At 39.5% G+C, this 19,616-nt stretch overlaps 1 pseudogene; it reads left to right on the forward strand.

Annotated features, from left to right (window-relative positions):
* Positions 1 to 1,669: 1,669 nt before the first annotated feature.
* Positions 1,670 to 19,572, forward strand: LOC142644247 (putative RING-H2 finger protein ATL21A; annotated as a pseudogene).
* The last annotated feature ends 44 nt before the right edge of the window (positions 19,573 to 19,616 follow it).

A 19,616-nucleotide genomic window follows, 5' to 3' on the forward strand; every position in this document is an offset into this window, starting at 1 on the left:
AAATTTTGTATGTTTCTCCCTTTATAACTAACTGATTATCTAATTGAGTTGGCCTATTGGGCCTTTCCAATTGGGCTTTAGTGTGTGGCTTGAAGTAGGACCAAAAGGGACCAATAAGACACTAGCTCCAATGGGCCTTGGGCTTTTCCGTCAACTCTTGACAAGTCCAAAGTTACCATTAATTATATTTAATACCACTATATAAATATAATTGCACTCTAGGCCTTATTAATAAATTATATCTCAAGACTTTATTATACATGCAACTCCTTCATAAAATATTCGTAGTAACACAAAGTCATAAATGTAGACTGCCACTTTGTAAATTACTACATTTTATCCTTGAGTACCCGGTTTAATCCTTTAACATTATTCATTATATATTTATGAAATCCAATTTCATAAATATATACTTTAGTAATTTCTTACTAAAGTGGTTAGGCCTAACTCTCTGAATAACTAAAACCATTAAACTTATCTCAAGGGAATATTTTATATCTCCATCAAGAGACTATGAATTCCATCTTGAGAATATATGTTCCATCAACACTAAATGTGGCTGCCCAACATACTGAGGTTTTGACCGTCACTTCAGATCTCACTCCTGATATATCAAAGCAACCTACACTTCATGATCAGGTCTATTATTCTCTCAGGATTAAGAATTCATGCAAATAGAAGTCGTGAGATTTATTATTCAATTGACAGTCGTTAGGAGAATAATAAATCTCACATCGGTCCTGTTCAATATGTCTTAACTCTTAAAACATATCAACATATCAACTAGAAGTCTCCACTTCCATGATCAAGACAAATCATCTTAGTTGATACGTTATAGTCTTCGCAGATGAAATGCCCAATTTCATCACCGACTACAAACTATAGATTCTGAGTTTACAAAGAACTTGTGATTTACATCTTCTGTGACTTTTCACATAAATCACATACAATGCATCTCATGGACTATATGATAATGTCTCATATTCATGTTACCATTATTTTAGATAATAATAAAATAACTTTATCAATCACAATATTAAGTCATACATCATGTCATACATAATATCATACATAGCATCATACAATAGGATTTAAGGGCACTAATCCTAACAATTGCAGTGGTTCATCTTGAATTGGCTTGAGTTTTCACTTTTTATTTTATTTTTCAAATATTATTAAAATTATGATAGTTCATGTAAAGTTAAAAAGCTTTAATGGATAAACTTTATTTTCATAAAATTTTCCCATGTATCGCACGGGTTAGAAACTAGTTACATTAAAAGGGGTACACGCATTTATTTATATTATTGACTTTTTTTTAGAGGGATTTATATTATTGACTTCATAGATTCTTTCTATGCTTCACAAACATTGGTTCCTGTAATAGTAACGTAATTGTTTTGTGTTTTAAGTTTCCGCCATTGATTCTAAAAAAAAAAAAAAAAAAGTTTCCGCCATTACAAGTGTGTCACGAGACCAGAACAAAAATAAAAAATAAAAAATAAAACTATGTTCCGATAATCCCCTTAAATCAAAGTTAATGGTCAATACAGAAGTTTCAGCTTAATTATATGACTTTGAATGTAAAAAGTCTCTATCCCATGAACCTGTTAGGTAGCATTAACATGTCAAATTATGACCTAATTACTTTCTATTTCCCCAATTGCACAAATGGTCTATCTCCACTTTTTTCTTCATCCTCAACACAGCATCAAGTGCCAAAATATGCAAAACAACATATTGCGATGATACTAATTTTTTCACTCTAGGTCTTCTACGAAGCCCTAGAGGTGAAAAATAGGCTTGCCGCAGGGCAACTTTTTCTCTCCGTGTACACGATAGAATACTGGTGTTCAGTATCAAGTTCGGGGCTCATGGAAGACATCACGAGGAAGTGCGCAGGACTACGATTATCCGGAAGAGATGGGAGTGAGGTGGACCTAAGTCCACCAAAGAAAGAAACGGGTTTTGTTCTTGCAGGAAAGTTTTGCACAAAGAGGAGGGTGAACCTAGAATCAGTGGCAAGAGTTTTACGTACAGTATGGAAGACGGAAAAGAACTTCAAAGTTAGTGATGTGGGTGAAAATAAGGTTCTTTTCCTTTTTCAAAAGGAGGAAGACATGGATAGAGTTCTCTTGCTTAGTCCATGATCTTTCGACAAATACCTCCTAGTGTTACATAAACTAGGAGTTGGAGAAGCGGTAAATAGAATCAAGTTTAATGAAGCATCTTTTTGGGTCCAAATCCATGGCCTCCCCAGCATGAGCCAAACAAAAGACATTGGCTTGCGCATCGGTGATACGTTGGGAAAGGTGGAGAAGGTGGACGTGGATGAGATAGGCTTCTGTCTGGGTAACTACCTTAGGATCCGTGTGTCAATGGATATTCCAATGCCGTTCTGTTAGGGTCGTCTAGTTAGAATGGGAGGGCCGTCGCCAACTTGGGTGGAGTTTAAATATGAACGGTTACCCATCTTCTGCTATTGGTGTGGGATGATTGACCACGATGAAAAGGACTACATGCAATGGATGCGTAGTAAAGAATCCCTCAAGGCAAAGGAAAAGCAGTATGGTTCATGGTTACGGGCAACACCAAATCGTGTTCAGAAGCCTCAATTAGTCGTCGCATCGAAACATGAAGGTAGGAAGGAATACAAGGAGAGGGAGGGTGAAAAGTTTACGGTGGCGCGGCAGGGGATCAATGTAGAGAGGGAGGTGGCGGCGACTGTTCTACAAGCCATACAGGGAAGTGATGACGTGGATAAGTGTAGGGCGAAGGTGGCAACATCAAAGTCGATAGAAGGAAGTGAAGAAATATGTATCCCGCACAATCTGCAAGTTCCGAGTTTTGAGGAGCTATTAAAGGAGATCGATGAAGATATATATGGGGAAGTTTTAAAACTGGAAGCTAGTACGCAACAGGTGGCAGATGCGAAGGCAAATTTAAAGATGATGAGCTAGCTGGAAGTTTCAAATGTCAACCAAAGTGTGGATACGAAAAAATGTAGTGGGCTGATTGTAGGGCCCAGTGGTAATACAGATATAGAAAACAATATTTCGAGCCCAAAAAACCAACTTTATTTGAAGGGTGAGTCGGACTGGGCTTCGGTCAAGCCTAAGGAAGTTTTCGTTATGGGCTCAAGTACCCAAAGGCCTAAAGGGGACACTAAAACAAGAAGAAGCAAGTTTTCAGCCCAAAAATAGAATAAGCTGGGTCTTGGCACAACGGACAAGGAAAATAAGATGGATGAGGCTAGTAACATAACACAGGGGGTGGAAAATAATGAGGTAGGAGTGAAAAGAAGGGGTCGAACTCCGCTGATGGAAATACCAGACAATGAGAGGACAGGGAAGAAACCAAAAGTGGAAGGCGAGGTGCTTACTCTTAGTAAGCTATTAGCACAAAAACTTGGAGCAGCGGCGGCTGTTGGACAGCCCCGCCAGGAGCCATGAGTTCGATATGCTGGAACTGTCGAGGGCTTGGGAACCCCTGCACAATTAATACTCTCCTGAAGATAGTTTTGGAGGAAGATCTCACTTTGGTCTTTCTTATAAAGACCAAGTTCGAAGTATCGGAGATGACAAGTATCAAAAGGAAGTTGGAGCGGCAGCAAGGTTTGGTGGTGTCATGTGTACGACGTGGTGGCAGTTTGGCGCTTCTATGGAAAAGAACTACGAGAGTGGATGTTTAGACATACTCACCCTGCCATATTGACGCCATTGTAACTGAAGAACAAGGAAACAAGAAGTGGCGGTTCATTGGGTTCTATGGTAACCTAGAGACAAGCAAAAGAGAGGAGTCGTGGAAATTGTTGGAACAACTAAGCATGTCATGTAATCTTCCATGGGTGTGTATGGGGGATTTTAATGAGATAATGCACCCCTGTGAAAAAGAAGAAGGCAATGTACGTCCAGATGGGCAGATGAGACAATTTTGTGAAGCGATAAACAGAAGTAAACTGAGGGATATGGGATACATAGGACCAGACTTTACGTGGAGTAGGCGCTTGGGTTCACGAGGTTGGGTCCGTGAAAGGCTTGACAGGGCACTAGTGTCTACAAACTAGGCTTCGTGTTTCCCACAGGTACGACTCTTTCACATGGCAACTTCTGTATCGGATCATTGTATGCTCATACTTAAGGCAGATAGAGATAGACGACGCAATCGTCGGCGACCAAAACTCTTCAGGTTCGAGTCGATATGGCTGAGGGACGATAGATGTAGCGAAATAGTAACATCTGCATGGGAGAGAGGTGTGCTTGGTGGGTCGGATTGTCCTTTTTCAAAATGCATGGAGGAATGTCGTACGTCCCTAGTGTCATGGAACAAAAGCACCTTTGGAAATGTGGGAAGAAAGATATCCTCTTTACAGAAAAAGCTTCAATGGTTGGAGGAGAAAAAAGGTAACAGTGTTGACATGGAGGTAATCCACGAGACGAAAATGGAGTTGAACAAAATGCTAAAGGCAGAGGAGGATATGTGGCACCAGAGGTCGAGGAATTGCTAGCTGAAATCAGGGGACCGTAATACATCTTTTTTTTCACACAAAAGCATCTAATCGAAATAAGAGAAACATGATTACAAAAATCATGGACTCTAACGGTGCTTGGCAAGATGACGAGGAGAAGATAGGCGGAGTTTTTATGGAGTATTTTAAGGATCTCTTTACCTCTGCGCAACCAGTGGTGAGTGAAGAAATGCTTGATGCTCTACACACCAAGGTGACTAATAGAATGAACTCCATGCTCATCCAAGACTTTCAAGCCCATGAAGTGTTAAAAGCATTAAAACAGATGCATCCAATGAAGGCGCCAGGCCCCAACGGTATGCCCCCTTTATTTTATCAACATTTTTGGCCTACTGTGAACAATATTGTTATACAAACTGTTCTTGGTTTTCTTAACCATGGTGTAGCGACTCCTAAATTCCATGAAATGCACATTGTGCTCATACCCAAGACCAAGGATCCATTATGTGTAACTGGCTATAGACCGGTAAGCTTGTGTAATGTAGTTTATAAACTGGCGTCCAAGGCAGTGGCCAATCGGTTAAAGGTGGTATTACAAGACATTATTGGTGAAAACTAGAGTGCTTTCGTTGTGGAGAGGCTTATCACAGACAATGTGTTGGTGGCTCATGAATTAATGACTCATATCAATAGGAAGAAGAAGGGGAAGATTGGCGAGATGGCGTTGAAGTTAGACATGAGCAAAGTATATGACCGGGTGGAGTGGGAGTGTCTGCAACAAATAATGAGGAAGCTTGGTTTCCATGAGAGGTGGATTCTATTGGTCATGAGTTGTGTGTCCTCGGTAACATATGTCGTACACGTCAACAGAACTCCATACGAACAATTTTCACCTACACGTGGGTTACGACAAGGAGACCCATTGTCACCCTACTTGTTTTTAATCTGTGCCGAAGGTCTGTCTGCACTACTGCATAAAGCTGTCCAAGGAAACAAGTTGAAGGGTGTTGCAGCTTCGGCAAGGGGTCCCAGTGTATCACACTTATTTTTTGCCGACTATAGCCTCATATTTGGAAGAGCCATTTAATGGAGTGTAACGAGATACAGAGGGTGCTAAAAGTTTATGAGTCATCATCTGGATAACAACTGAACCGGAGGAAGACAACTCTGTTTTTCAGCCCCAACACTGAAACGAGTACGAAGGAGTTAATAAAAGTTTTGTTTGGTGCACAGGTTATTCGACCATATGAATCCTATCTAGGGCTCCCGTCTTTGGTGGGGAAGTCGAAAAGGAATACTTTTGCTCAGCTGAAACAAAGGGTAGCTAACAAGGTATCTAACTGGAAAGAAAAACTACTCTCTAGTGCTGGGAAGGAGGTATTGATAAAGGCCGTGGCTCAAGCAGTGCCATCATACACCATGAGTTGTTTCAAGCTCCCAAATAAATTGTGTGATGAACTAACAGGGATGGTGCAAAAATTTTGGTGGGGACAGGTGAAAGACAAGAAGAAGCTAGCTTGGATGAGCTGGGAAAAAATGTGCTTACCTAAAGAGAGAGGTGGGATGGAGTTTAGAGGCCTGAAGACTTTCAACCTTGCTCTTTTAGCAAAGAAAGGGTGGCGGCTACAGACTAACTCATCCTCACTTTTTTACCGAGTGTATAAAGCTAAGTATTTCCCCAAGTGTGACTTTGTGGATGCAGAGTTGGGTAGCCAGCCTTTTTATGCATGGAGAAGTGTCCATGCAGCTCAAGCACTAGTAAGAAGGGGCATGAGGTGGCAAGTGGGTGATGGGCAACATATTAGAATATGAAGGGATAAACGGCTTCCAACACCAAAAACATACAAAGTGGTAACACCGAAGAGAGAAAACACACCGGTAACCATGGTTTGGAATCTTATAGATAACGAGAGCAAGGAATGGAAAGTAGATGTGGTTTCCTAGAATTTCTTAGCTGAGGACGTGGAGGCAATATTGAGCATACCATTGAGTGTTAATGGAGCCCGTGACAAAATAGTGTGGGCTGAGAATAAAAATGGGAAATTTTCTGTGAGGAGCGCGTATAAGGTGGCTATGGAGGATGGTTTGGATGGAGAAATGGCAGGTTGCTCAAGTTCATCTGAGATAAGGAAAGTATGGAGAGGTTTATGGGGAATGAACGTGCCAAATAAGGTAAGACATTTTGCATGGAAGGCATGTGGGAATATTCTAGCCACTAAGGAGAACTTACGGAGGAGAAAAATCACAGATAATGGGCTGTGTGAATACTATAGGACCCATACTGAGACTGTCGGCCACCTTTTCTAGTTTTGTAAGCATGCAAAAGAAATATGGTCCTCAAGTAAACTGTTCATGCCATTCGAGGTGATGCCATCATGGGATTTCATGGATGTCATGTGTCAGGTACAACAATGGAACGACTTTCTGCCGGGTTTGATGGAGCGGACGGTGATGATTTGTTGGGGAATATGGAAGAATAGGAATGAGATCATCCATGGAGGGAAAGGTAGGCCTGGGAGAGCAGCGGTATGGAGTGCATTAATGATTATGGATGAGTATCAAAGTGCAAATGAAAATCTTGAAGTCGGCCAGAAGAGTACAAACACGATAGTGAGGTGGAGCCCACCACAGCAGGAGAAGTATAAAGTGAACGTTGATGGCACTGTCTTCACCAAGAGAAAGCAAATAGGAATAGGGGTGGTTATTAAAGATAGCGCAAGGGAGGTGGTCGCTGCACTAAGCAAGAGGCTCGTGGTCCCGCTTGGAGCACTAGAGGCAGAAGCAAAGGCGTTGGAGGCAGGGGTCCAGTTTGATGCAGAAGTTGGAGTAAGGGATGTTATCTTCGAAGAAGACTCGCTCATGGTATGTAATGCAGTTCATGGTATTAGCACAGCGTCATTGGCCATTCAGAACATAGTTACAAGTATACTCCAACAAGTCCAAGGCTTTAGAACTTTTGCTTTCTCACATATTAAAAGGCAGGGGAATGCCCCAGCCCACATATTGGCCCAGTATGCTTGTAAGATTGATGATTTTGTCACTTGGATTGAGGAATGTTTTGGTCCGATTGAATCAGTATGTGCTCAGGATGTATGTGCTTTGAATATTTCATGAATAAAAGTTTTGGTCTTCCTATCCAAAAAAAAAAAAAAACATATTGCGATGATCTTATCAGATTTCCGTGGTTTAAACTCCCTTTTCAACTCAATACTACCTCTCAAAACAAACGTTGTGGCTATCCGGGATTCAATCTTTCATGTAACACCAGAAGCCAAACAATTCTCACTCTTCCTCATTCCAGGGACTTCGTTGTGCAAGGTATTAGTTACTTAGAGCAATCGATGTATATTGAGGACCCAGATGGCTGTTTGCCCAGACAATTACTGACCCAAAACTTCACTTTTTGTGGCTCTCCTTTCCAGTTATCAGAGACTTCAAAGAATTACACCTTCTACAACTGCTCCAAGAAGAAGATTTATGAGTACGCAGCAACGGTTTCTTGCCTTAGCGGCGACAACTTTATAGTCTTAGTGACTTTTAACCCTGAATCGGAGCTACACCAGCAGTGTTAGGAAATAATGTATGCACCAATTGACGAGGTTGAATTGAGTTGGTTTGAGCCAGGTTGCGGAGTTTGTGTATAGGGTAGTCAAGAATGTGCGCTCATGAATGATGATAGTCTGGAAGTTGGATGCTTTGATGTGGCCACTGCTACTCCAAGCAACATTATGTCTACTTAATTTCTTCATCAAAACATATTGCTTTTTTCCCTTTCTGATATCTGTTAATGGTTGATTCACCAAAAGCGAAATATGTTGACAAAACATTGACAAAGTGATTCACTATTTAGCTCCACAAATGGGATTTGGCTTTGAAGATGGTAAAATTAAAGTAGACAGCCAGAATTTACAAAGACCTACCATGGGTAGCTTTACTAGGTTGACAGACAAAAAGATAAGGCGGCAACAACGCATCGAAAGTGGATTGATGATTTGGGGAGAACGGGTCACCTGCAATGGCAATGACATGGCTTATTTGGCTCCCAAGAAACTTCAAACAGCAATAACTTATGCTCCACGATTAACCCTAGTCAGTAGAACCTCTATTTGGAAAGGGTCCCTTAAAATACACACATATATGGGAATCTTCTCTACAAGAAAATATTCATCTTCGCCGAGGCACCAAAGTCAGTTCCCTACTACTATAAAAAGGCCAAAACCTTCAAAAAATAAGGTACTCATAATTCATCCCAGCTTTGGCACTCTAGAGTTGTGATAATTTTCTAACTTAACCTTCAGAGGGTATTTGGCCGGTACCACACTGGTACTCTCTTGAGGTCTTCTTTTTCAATGTTCTGTAGGTGTTGTTTCAGCACGTAAGGGTTGGGCAGCTTACTAATGATTTTCATCATCATCATTTGGAGTTGTCTGTGGGGATAGGAACGTAGGAGAGTCGTGTTGCTGTTTCACAAACAAAGAGTTGCATGGTGCTTACTCGCTCGATGGCAACCAACAACAACCAAGGAGACGAACCACGTATAACTACCCTTGAGAGATAGGTTAAACACTTGCTACGGTGGTTAAATGTCTCACCAAGCAGAACCAGGAGCTAGAAGAGTAGCTATGCCAAAGGGACGACGAGCCCCATAATCATGAAGAAGAGCAAGAGGGCGACAACCTTCCACATGCTAACGGTAGACAGGATAGGGAAGGACCAAAAGGTAGCAATACTGTGAGTAGGCTGAAGGCCACAGATATCGCCCCACCAAATCTGGTCCCGGATATGCAGATGATGAGGGAACAAATGGACCTCATGATGAATGCCCTTAGGGGCTGAGTATCAAGTGATCTCAACAAACTGGTGCACCTGACGAATTTACCCTTCACTACGCCTGTTACTTCATTCCCTCTCCTACCGAAATTCCACATGCTGCAATTAGTATAAGCCTACGACGAGTCAAGGGACCCTTTGGACCACTTGGAGACCTTCAAAACCCTAATGCACCTACAAGGCGTAGCAGACGAGATCATGTGCAGGGCTTTTCCCACTACACTGAGGGGACCTGCAAGAGTTTGGTTCAACAGATTGACACTAAACTCCATCAGTACCTTCAAGGAGTTGAGCGCCCAGTTCGCCTAGCACGTTATCAGGGGACACAGGTACAAGAAGTCGACTGCATGCCTGATGAACATCAAGCAACAGGAGGATGAGACACTAAGATCCTACATCACCCGTTTCAACAGAGAGGCATTCTCAATTGATAAAACTGACGACAAAATACTTGTGGCCGCGTTCTCCAATGGGTTACAAAAGGGGAAGTTTTTGTTTTCCCTTTACAAAAATGACTCGAAGACAAATGTTGGATGTACTTCATAGGGCTAAGAAATACATGAACGCGGAAGTCGCGCTGCTTGCGAGGGAGAAGAAGCCTAGAAAGAGAGAAAGACTAGAAGAAACACGACAGGAAAGGGGACGAAATGCCACAAGGGCTGAAGACAAGAGAGAGGATAGACGCTCCAAGCCCCCACAGGAAGATTCACAAACTTAACCCCACTAAACGTCGCCATCAATCAAGTGCTCATGCAGATCAAAGACGAAGGATCCCTGATGTTCCCTAGCAAGCTGAAGGGTGACCCCAACAAAAGATCTAGGGACAAGTACTGCCGCTTCCATTGAGATTATGGCCACGATACGTCTGAATGCTATGATTTAAAGCAATGGATCAAAGCCCTGATTAGATAGGGAAAGTTGCAGAGGTTCGTAAGCAAGAAGAAGATGGACCAGCCGCAAAAGCCGGTCCCCCGGAGGAAAAACGAGCGTCCTAAACCACCTATTGGGGACATAAGAACGATCGTAGGGGGCAGAGCGATGTCCTGTTCAACACAGTAGGCGCGCAAAACCTACCTTCAGATGGTTTAGCACGTCTAATGGACAGGTTTGGTCCCGAAGATAACGTGAATTGACAACCCTGTAATCGGGTTCTCAGAGGAAGACGCTCGATGCCTCCACCATCCACACAGATCGAGGACTACAACACTCGCAAGGTCTTGGTAGACAACGGAAGCTCGGCCGATATACTATACTACTCAGCTTTCCAGTAGATGAATATTAGGAGAGAGCGATTGGTTCCAACTAATGCACCTCTTGTCGGATTCGGGGGGACGAGAGTGTACTCGCTTGGCGCGGTCACGTTATCCGTAACCATCGGCGATTATCCTCAATAGATCACGAAGGATGTTACATTCCTAGTTATGGGCTATTCATCAGCTTACAATGCCATCCTGGGCCGCCCGACCCTTAATTCGTGAAAGGCCATAACATCCACTTACCACCTAATGATGAAGTTCCCCACTGAGTACGAGGTAGGAAAAGTACGAGGAGATCAGGTAGCAGCACAAGAATGTTACATCGCTATGCTAGAAATGGACGACCATGTATCCATGATGTGCATTGAAGAACATCGAACGGTAGTAGAGCCATTGGAGAGGTTGGAAGAAATGCTCCTCGACTACTCAAAACCTGAACGGACGACAAAAATTGGTACTCTTGTTAGCCCACCAATCATCAGGCCCTAATATCTTTCCTAAGGGAGAACTAAGACGTATTCGCCTAGAGCCACGTAGACATGCTCGAGATCGACCCATCAGTCATAGTCCACAAGTTGAACGTATTGCCCTCTTTTCCTCCTGATTGTCAGAAGAAGCGAGTATTCACTCAAGAACAAGACCGAGCTATAGTAGAGAAGATCCGCAAGTTGCAAGAGGCAAAATTTATACGAGAAGTGTATTACCCTGACTAGCTAGCCAACGTGGTGATGGTCAAAAAAGCCAATGAAAAATGGAGAATGTGCGTGGATTTTACGAATTGAATAGGGTATGCCCTAAGGACAGCTACCCACTCCCCTAGATTGACATCTTGGTGGATTCAACAACAAGACACCAGCTGCTGAGTTTCATGAATGCATTCTCCGGATACAACTAGATTAAATTGGATGAAGCAAATCAGGATTAGACTTCTTTCGTCACAAGCTAGGGTCTCTTCTACTATAAAGTGATGTTATTCGGCCTCAAGAACATAAGCGCGACATACCAAAGACTGATGAACAAGATGTTTGCACACCAGATCGGAAGGAGCATCGAAGTATACGTTGATGACATGCTTGTGAAGAGCTCATAGGAGGACAACCACCTGGACGACCTCAAGTAAACTTTCGAGACCCTTAGGCATTACAACATGAAGCTAAATTCGAATAAGTGCGCATTTGGAGTGACGACCGAGAAGTTCTTGGGGTTCATGATGTCCTAAAGGGGTATTAAAGTCAACCCAGATAAGGTACGAGCCATCATGGAGTTGGCTCCACCAAAAACCACCAAGGAGGTACAGAGTTTGAATGGTAAGATTGCTACCTTAAACCGGTTCGTTTAAAGAGCAACGGATAAGTGCCTTCCTTTCTTCTGCGTATTAAAAAAGGCTTTTGAGTGGACGACCGAATGTCAACGCGCATTTGAAGAATTGAAGGCATACCTTTCTTCTCCACCCTTGCTAAGCCCATCCCAACTAGGAGAAGAGTTGTTTTTCTACTTATTCGTCTCCCTAGCCGCTGTCAGTGCCGCCTTGGTTAGGGAAGAGGACAGGGTCCAGAAACCCGTATATTTCATGAGTCAAGCACTCCAAGGCGCGGACAAAAGGTCCCACCTATGGAAAAGCTCACCTTTGCATTGGTAACCGCAGCGTGCAAGCTCAAACCGTATTTCCAGGCCCACACTATAGTTGTCTTGACAGAAAAGCCCTTGCGAAAAGCAATAAGCAGTCCAGAGACGGCTGGACGAATGGCGCTATGGGCAATCAAGCTGAGTGAGTTTGACATACAATATCTCCCACGACCAGCCATAAAAGCGAAGATTATTGCTGATTTCATTGTTGAATTCACCAACATGGATAAGCAGGGGGCTTGGATGCCCCAAATGGATGATCCACACAGAAGGGTCCCCAAATAAACATTCAGGAGGGGCTGGGGTTGTACTTTGCAGCTCAGAGGGAGACGAGGTCAAGTGCATTGTTCGACTTGATTTCCCCACAACAAAAAATGAGGCCGTATACGAAGCTCTAATAACAGGACTGGATCTCGCACAAGCTGTAGAGGCCACAGATGTAACTGTGCATTGCGATTCCCAAGTGATCACCAATCAGATTAACGACAGTTACGAATGCAAGGGGAACGGATGAAGGAGTACCTCGAGCAAGTGAAGAATCGGATGCACAATCTCAATGCTAAGTTTGTCCAAATCCCAAGGGAGGAAAACGAGTGAGCCAACCGTCTTGGCAAGGCGGCATCAGCGGATGATGAGAATCAACAAGCACTCAAGGATCCATTGCATGTTCCAGTTGGGCCTATTACAAGAGCAAGATCCAAGAAGATCCAAGAAGCACTTAATGGGCTGATTCAAGAGATTTTGGCTGATTCTAACGCAGGATGTTCCAAGCTTGGCCCAAAGGAAGATGAAAGTGTAGTAAATTTAATTCAAGCTATTTAGGGCTGATCTGACTTAATTGGGAGTGATTTATGGCATGAATTAATGGCTGATTGACTTTCTAGCTCTGTATCAGTTAAGGCAGATTTTTTCCTATTTGGATCTGCTAATTTCAGACCAAATCAGCTTTTATTTAGGGTTTTATTATTTAGTACGTTTTTTAGGTATTTTCCTTGTTTTTAGGTGCATTTAATGCTTTTTAGGTCAAACTTGATTCCTGATATGGTAAGGTATCAATTAGGAGTTATTTCAGAATATATTTTCTTGTCTGTCAAGTTTTGTGGAGTCCTTAAATAGGCTCTGAAGTCTGTAAACGTTTTTCAGAATATTGTTGAATAAAATTCAGAAAAGGTGAGGCTTTGCTCTCTTTTGGTTCTTCAAGAACTGTGAACTTATCAAGGATTCTTCCTTGTGGCGTTCAAACTTTATACATTTGGTTCGTGATTCTTTATAATCATTGGGTCAAGGTCAACTTATACCTTTGGTTCGCGTTTCAATTATAAACGTTGGGTCAGGGTTTCTATCATAAATCTGATTTTTAGCTTTCCTGGATTAAATATTCCAATATTTTTGTTGGGTCTCAAAGCGTGTCGATTGAGGTTCGCATCAGCGGAGCATATGTCTTTTCCTTGTCAGGTGCTCTTCTTTGTCCAAAACTCACCAATAATAAACACCGTCAGTGTGCAGGAGGTAGGCACCGAGAATAATTGGACGACACCAATCATCTCCTACCTAAGGGACGAGTAGCATATATATAGAGGGAACGGAGCGGAAGACGAAGGGACGCTTTGATCCAAGCAATCAACCACTAAAAGCTTGCCACGAGTCCCTACCGCATTAATGGCCCTAGGCTAGCTTGTCAATCAACACACGCTTCTCAAGGATAGGGGTAGACCGTCACTCCATGGATCCATACAAAAATAGGTGACGAGTCCATGAAGTGAGGGGGCAACTGAAGAGGGTAAAATTAAAGTAGACAACCATAATTTACAAAGACCTACCATGGGTAGCTTTACTAGGTTGACGGACAAAAAGATGAGGCGGCAACAACGCATTGAAGGTGGATTGATGATTTAGGGAGAACGGGTCACCTATAGTGGACGGATAATGGTCCAGATAGATGCTAAGCTTGACGATGGCAAAAAGCCACGTGGCAATGACATGACTTATTTGGCCCCCAAGAGACTTCAAACAATAATAACTTGTACTCCACGATTAACTCTAGTCAATAGAACCTCTATTTGGAAAGGATCCCTCAAATTACGCACATTTATGGGGATCTTCTCTACAAGGAAATATTCCTCTTTGCCAAGGCACCAAGGTCGGTTCCCCACTACTATAAAAAGGCCAAAACCTTCATAAAACAAAGTACACATAATTCATCCCAGTTCTGGCACTCTAGAGTTGTGATAATTTTTTGACTTAACTTTCGGAGGGTATTTGGCCGGTACTATACTGATACTTTCTTGAGGTCTTCTTTTTCGGTGTTGTGCAGATGTTGTTTCGGCACGTAAAGACTATGCAGCTTATTGACGATTTTCGGCATTATCAGACTTCATTTTGATATATAATTAATGTTTACAACATTAGTTTTTTGTACATCCCAAACACAAGACAAACAGCTGGCCAAAATATATTCATTAATGATCTAATAGCTTTTGCTGCAGAGCAGAAACTTTTTATAATATGGTTTTATGAACATAATGGAAGAAGACTTGGAAGTCCTGCATTCCCTAGCTTCTAAATTGTGTTAATTAATTCTAGAATAATTACACCTCATAATTAATCAAAAACCACTCTAAATAACCCAGTCTCTGTTGACTCCCAAGGGTTTTGCAGACTGCTTCAATATTATAAAATAGTTCTGATAGCCAGTGAGGATGTGAAGTCATATATATTGATAAACAACCACGGAGAGATTGATCAGACATGGGATCATTACCGTAGAATTAGTCAATACCTTTATATGGCTTCTGGCTCAAACTCGGAAAATCTTTCTACTATTATAATTATTCCTTAATTAATTTATTCATTATACCAACAAAATATTTTACTTCTGCAGGTTCCAATAATGTCCATTAATGCATTGAAATTGACCTTGAAGATTAGAAAATTACAAGTGAGATCCATTTATCTGCGATTTTACAGGTTCTCTTTCCTCTATTTTTTTTTTTTTTTTTTAAAAACTAAATTGTACCTTTCTGTATGTTTACTGTAGTATAAGGTGTTCATAATTTAATCTAGTGTATGTACTTGATCCATTACACCTACTTATTTGCTTAAGTCCACTATCTCAATAATGAAGTAAATCATCGTATAACAATTAACAAGAGGATTTAGTTGAATGATATTATTGTAATATCCACAGCCTAGACCAATATGGTTCATCAACTGTTGGCATGATTTTTCTTTGATGTTATGTCCGACCAACAAAATATGCAAGTCTTATACCGAAGAAATTGATTCTCCCATACGGGATCTTTGAGTTTTAAGGATTGAAAATTCCTATGGAAGCTCAAAATTAATGAACTTTTAACATTCATACTATATAATTTGTTTTTTTTTTAAAATCTATTTTTTATTTTAATCTTCTTTTGCCATAGTCACTTGTTAAACTCTTCTGGCATGTAAACAATTAAACAGCTGTATGCGCTTACGCATTTATATTATATTGGATTTATGATTTAATAGTTTTTCTCTTTTTGCTTATAATAAGCGGGTAAGAGGGATTCAAAACTGAGTTTTTTTTGTGAGTGAGATCGAATAGTATCATTAAACCACAAGACTCTTGGCTAAATTAAAATTGATAAATTTTGTTTTTTTTTTTTTTTTTGATAATTTTGCCACTGACTAAATAATTGTAATTCTTTTCTCTTTTAGGTATTATAAGGAGTGTCAAGTATGGCTTAACCATAGGCGTAGGAATACCTAAACTATTGTGCTTCATTGGGCTCACATGTTGCCTATGTAATCGACTTAGGCTAAACAGCCAGAGACCTAATACACAACTTTCTACCTCAACTGTCCCGCAATAAGCTGACATTGTAATGGGTCTCGATGGGTGCATAATAGAATCATACCCAAAGACTCTGCTTGGTGAGAGTCGAGAATTACCCAACCCTAACGACAACACTTGTTCTATATGTTTGTCTGAGTATCAACCTAAGGAGATACTAAGAATTATACCAGAGTGTAATCATTATTTTCATGCTAATTGCATAGATGAATGGCTAAAAATTAATGCGAGGTGTCCTATTTGTCGGAATTCACCCAATAAGTTTACTCTAGCTACCTCTTCATCATCTCATTGTCACCATTTTTATTATTATCATAGACTATTTTTTTTTCCCATTATATATAATTTGATAAATTTGGATTGAGGAATTGGTTTTTCTATATAAATGTAAAGTGTTTTTTTTTTTTTTTTGGAGGAATAAATATATTTGCTTTTATCGTATGAATAATATACCAGAAAATTTGGAGTACTAGTAAAAGACAAAGAATCAATTAGAGTAGATTTACTTGTTTATTTTGGGTAAATTGTATTTCCTCCTTAACTAAGGTTTAGTTGTTGTCCCCCTAAACTACAAAACTAAGCAATATTCCCCATTAAATAATAATAAATACGTTGTTTGCTACTGTTAGGGTTTCAATTGAATTTAATGAAAAATCAAAATTAATTTATACATTTTATTTCTTTTGTTAAATTTGATAAAATTTCTTATCGGCAAGGGGCAAATTTTTTATAGAGATGCTTAGTTTTGAAGTTTAATTATATAAATAGGTATAACTAGTCGTTAACCCATGCTACGCATGGGAACCTACCTATTTGTAAGGTAAACTAAAATAATTTTATAAAAAAATTAAGAAAATACACTATTGCATTATTTGCTCTTATATTACTTCAATTTATGTTACAATTTGATGATGAAGTCAATGCTTGAACATGTAATGGCTTACAAAAAATTTGTCAGACAGTTTCAGATACTGTAAAAAAATAACTCAAAAATTCAATCCAAAAAAATTAAAGAATCAGATAATTCACTGTTTATAAATTATTGAAACAAAACAAAATATATATGACCAAACAATAGAGAAATATAAGAGAAAGATAAATTACATTCAAAAGAATAATTTCAATAATTGCAAGCTTTTTTATCTTGTAAAAAACTGTTAAAGAGAATTTGGTAGTTCATGTACGAAAATTACTTTTTAAAAAATACATGAAAAACCATAAATTTTTTTTAACAATGAAAAACCATAAATTTAATCTTATTTTATTTACAATAGACATCATATCATAATTGCACAATATATTTAGAAATATGAGGTAACTACAAATTTTAGTAATTGAACCTACATAATAAATTATTTTAAAAAAAAAACTACATAATAAATTAAGTACTATTCATTTATAAAAAAAATCTATTCAGCTAAATTGTAGCTCTTTAGTGATCAACGTTAAGTGAGCACAGTTTTTAGTAATTGTTTTTTCTAAAATGTATATAAATGTTTTGTAGATGTAACTTCCATAAATTTTTTAAAGAAGTTCTAAACAAATTTTTTTTTTTCATTTTTCTTTAATTGCACATTAGGATTCCAATCTCAAAAATCACTAACCTCAATATGAAACATTCAATTACTAAATGATCAAGTAAAAAAAAATTAAATAAAATTAGAATATGAAATACAAAAGAAAGAAAAGCTATGAAAAAAAAAAATTCACATACTTTAAGGACAAAGAATTTGTATAAACAAAAGAATGAGCAAAGACAATTTTGATGGGGTGTGACATATATATATATATATATATATAAAACATAATTTTACAATATGTTCCCGTATAGTTGAGTAGTTTTAATATCATAAATTATTCTACAATCTTTTTATCATAATTTTGATGTAAAAAACTACGAATATTTAATCATCCATAACATATAAACCCACTATTTGTACTTCATCAATCACATTTTACCGGGATATAATTGTTGCAAAAAGTTGTGAAAACTGTGAGGCTCTAAACTTTTTTGCGTGAGTCAGCCAGCCAGTCGGTACAAAATGATAAGAGAAATTTATTTATTTTTATTTAGAAAAAGTTTGATTTTGAAATGAAGCTCACGTTTGGTGGGTTGTCAGTGGCATTAATGATTACATCGCCACACAAAAACTAAAAAGCAAGATTGAAAAGAAGCCAAGAGACGCATTGAAAAAGAAGCAAAAGAAAGAAACATTTTTTTATAGTTTGGGAGCCGAAGAAAGAAAGTAGAAGAAGGTGGAGGAGGAACGTGGTGTGGCGTGGCGACAACTACAACGAAAACATGTTGATGATGACGGCAACGCGAGCAAGAGCTAGTCAGTACTCAGTAAGTTACAAAGAATTGAGAGACCCAAAAAAACTACCCACATCTCCTAAGATGGAAAAAAAAATCTACATTTGATGATTTAAAATCATAAACTATCAAATGCATACAATAATAACAATTAAATGAAAATAGTGTGCATAAGCTACATGCTGATATTGAGCAATTGAAAAATAAGGAAGAATGCATGTGGAAGCAGCGTTACCGCACAGCTTAGCTGTAGGAAGGTGATAAAAATACCAAATATTTCTACTGTAGAGCAACCCAAAGAAATAAACGTAATTTTATCTTGAGCTTGAAAGATGAGGATGGAGTATGGGTTGAAGAGGAGGCAAATTTGGATAGAGTGGTGGAAGCTTATTTCCAGAATATTTTCATAACAACCAACCCGACCCAATTTGATGAAATCCTAGTGGGCTTGCAACCGATGATCACAGCTGAAATGAGTGCCTCCTTAAGCCGTGACTATCAAGCTGATGAAGTACTCCTTACTCTCAAACAAATGGCCCCACTTACTGTGCCTGGACCCGATGGTATGTCTCCCATTTTTTTAAAAAAATTATTGGCATATTGTTGATGAGGATGTAATCTCTATTGTTCTTCATGCTTTAAATTCGGGTATGGTTCATGAGTCCCTTAATTCTACCTTCATTGCCCTTATTCCAAAGGTAAAAAAACCCGAAACGAATAGCTGAATTTAGACCAATAAGTTTGTGTAACGTGGTTTACAAACTAATTGCTAAAGTGGTGGTTAACCATTTGAAAAAAAAATTTAACCCACGTGATTGATGACTCTTAAAGTGCTTTTCTCTCGGGTAGACTTATCACCGATAATGTTCTTGTGGCATTTGAAACCTTGCATTACCTTAAGAGGAAAACCCAAGGTAAATTGGGATTTATGGCTCTAAAGTTGGAAATGAGTAAAGCTTATAATCAGGTGGAATGGGTTTTCTTGGTGAAGGTTATGGAACAGTTAGGATTCCCGAATAAGTTGATTTCTCTTATATCATCCTGCATGAGTATTGTCTCCTATTCTGTCGTCCTCAAGGGCCTACTTGTGGGTCACATTAAGCCTACAAGGGGACTTAGACAGGGTGACCCTTTATCGCCCTACTTGTTTCTCCTTTGTGTTATGGGTTTGCAGGGTCTTATAAAAAAATCTGAATCTAATGGTGACATCAGAGGTGTATCTAATTGTAGAGATGGCCCATGAGTATCCCATCTATCTTTTGCGGATGACAGTATTCTTTTTTGTTG

The sequence above is a fragment of the Castanea sativa genome, chromosome 7 (assembly GCF_040712315.1).
Source record: "Castanea sativa cultivar Marrone di Chiusa Pesio chromosome 7, ASM4071231v1".
NCBI lineage: Eukaryota > Viridiplantae > Streptophyta > Magnoliopsida > Fagales > Fagaceae > Castanea > Castanea sativa.